Genomic DNA, 2,746 nt, shown 5'->3' with positions numbered 1-2,746 from the left:
GCAGCAGGGAAGTGCTTGTTACGTTGTATAGTATTTGGGATTTTGGCTTTATAGACGTTGCTGCTTTAACTGACTGATAAGACGTCTGTGTTTATGTATAAAGCCAGGAACAATTTATTACCTGGTGGAATTCAAAAACTATTTAATGAAAGGGAAGGGGGATACAATTTAAGGGGTCAGTTAAATTATAAAATTCATGCTATACGTACAACCAAAAAAAGATTTTGTATTTCCATAAGTGGGGTAAAACTATGGAATAATTTAAGTGTGGACATAAAAAACAGTAAGAAAATTGATGAGTTTAAACATAAATATAAAGGTATGTGTCAATCAAGATATATGCAAGAACAGGCTTAATGATAATCAGATGGGAGTGTGGATGTAGAATATGTATCCATGTAGTAATACTACATACAAACCAATGATGATAAGATGATGTTAGGGGGTAAGACTAGATAAGTCTAACTTCTTCCTACTCCAATTCAAGCATGTACTAGGTATAAGCAAATTGAAAATATATTTGTGGATATGTCTGGAATTATGTGTGGTTACATATTGACTGTTGTTACATGTTTGAAAGAATAAATCAAATCAAAATGCTCTTATTAATAGCCTATTACTCATAAATAAACCACTGATACATAATTAATTTTAAGCTGTAACTAAAGGCTTTTTTAAACTAAGATGTGTCTCATTAGAATGTGATATCAATATAATATTCTCTATTTTAGATTTCAAATGACAAACCATTTCTTCCGTCTTAGAGCAAATTAGTTAATTTTCAGTATCTCAGGTTATTGTTTAATTAATTAATAAGTCATCATTAAACAGTTTTTGGCAAAGAGGAACTCAGCTTCAATCTGTTCTCATGGACTGGAGGAGGATGTGGAACAACTTTACAAATGTAGCAATGGTCTGAAGACAAAAACATATTTTTACATGTGTTTAAAATGTTTGAAATGTCACACAAGCTTGCAACATGTGACATATTTTTTCTATTAAGAGCAAGTTTGTCATCTAAATGACTAATGATCCAGACTGATACCAGTGTTTGGCTTTGAAACTAATTAGACTGCAAGCATATTAAAATGAAACGAGGACTAAGATGATAAAACTTGAATTTAATAAAAAAGAACACTGGAAGGGAAAGATACCATCTTTGTTACAAATTACAAATTCTTTTGTGACCACAAAAGAAAATATTTTCTTATGTAGGAGGTAAATTTGATTGTATAAACTCTGAAATAACTAATAGCTCAAATATGTTTTCTTCATAATGTTACCGAGGTTAATAACCTGTTTGTTTAAAATATGCAGTGCCTGTTCATATTGAATTTACCATTCCAGTTCTACTTGCACATGTAGCTGGATATTAGAAATCAAATAAGCCATAACAGCAGATAAGAACTTCAGCTCTGCAGTCACAGTATTGGGGAAAATGTTGATGTTACTGAGCCACATCCCAGAAACCTTTGCACATGTTACAGCATTAGAAAGCACAAAAACTCAGTATTTATTTCAAACTATTTGAACTGATATAAACTTGACCGTCAAATGCTGGCTTCCACTGCTAATCTTCCTGTGTGTGGACTTGTTTTTCTATTTTTGTAGGGACTCAAAACCATTGGGTTCAACCCAAAACACTCTGGGGATTCGTCTCCCTTGTGGAGACCAGATGCCGGTCCCAGTGTCTCATAATCTGTCCATCACTATTGCACAGTGTACACAGCACAGGATTAAGTATAAGCATAGTGCATAGAGGTAAATGATCTAGCAGAGGCACATTTTGAATTTTCAAAAGAAGAAGAAGAAGAAGAAGAAGAATTTAACACAAAGGGCAACCTGCTTCTGAATGACTTTGAGTTAACTGGAATGGACTTGTGGGTATATGACACAGAAACACTCATAAATCATCTGCTGGCAGAGATAAATGATGTGATTGGTTAGTGGGGACAACACTACTGGAAAGACAAGTTTGTTTCACTTGTTTTTACTTTACTGTCTTCATGGGCTCCTATGATAATATCTGGTGGGAGCACGCCCATTACAGTAAAATAGGACCTAAAATGACCAGTAGATGGCAGCAAATACCGTATGCAAAAGGTTCTGGTCATTTTCCACAGTCAAGTGGAAGTTGTGTGTGTGAGGTTTCAGCACCTCAACGAGAAATACCTCCACTGTTTCCTGTTTCATGAGGACTAGCCGGGTGCTCCAGTATCTTAAGAGTTTACCAGGAGCTGGAAAAAAGGGAGCAGAGAGGAGATGGCGAAGCACCACCACTGTGAAAAATCATGTGAAATTAGGATTTCCAAGTTTTCACCGAAGGAGTCCTGTAAGATTCCTAAAAATCTGAGTCAAATGCTGGACCTAAACTCCAGCTCGTGAGGCTCCCTTACAGCAGTACCGGTATTTGCATTTGTGCAAAGTTGCAGGATATATCTCCACTTACCCCAGTTATGGCTCTGAAGCTGATTATGGGTATCAAACATCTCTACACAGTTTTTGGCTAAAAGGCTGTGGATAGTCACACTTTGTTTTAGAGTGGACCCTCGCTCTCATCGCCATCCCCTCTCACCAGAGGAGATGGACAACAACAAGTGTGTCCTTCCAAACTTCAACAACAAGGTAAATACACAGCTTTGGTTTGTATGATTTTAAACTCAAACTGTACTATAAAAAGTGTTTTAAAAGCAAACACACTTTTCTTATAATATTATACCTTAATAAGACCCCAGAACATCACTTG

Source organism: Monopterus albus, unplaced genomic scaffold, assembly GCF_001952655.1.
Source record: "Monopterus albus unplaced genomic scaffold, M_albus_1.0 scaffold27.1, whole genome shotgun sequence".
In the NCBI taxonomy this organism is placed as follows: Eukaryota; Metazoa; Chordata; class Actinopteri; order Synbranchiformes; family Synbranchidae; genus Monopterus; species Monopterus albus.
The sequence above is the reverse complement of the archived record's forward strand: the minus strand, read 5'-3'. Positions refer to the sequence as shown.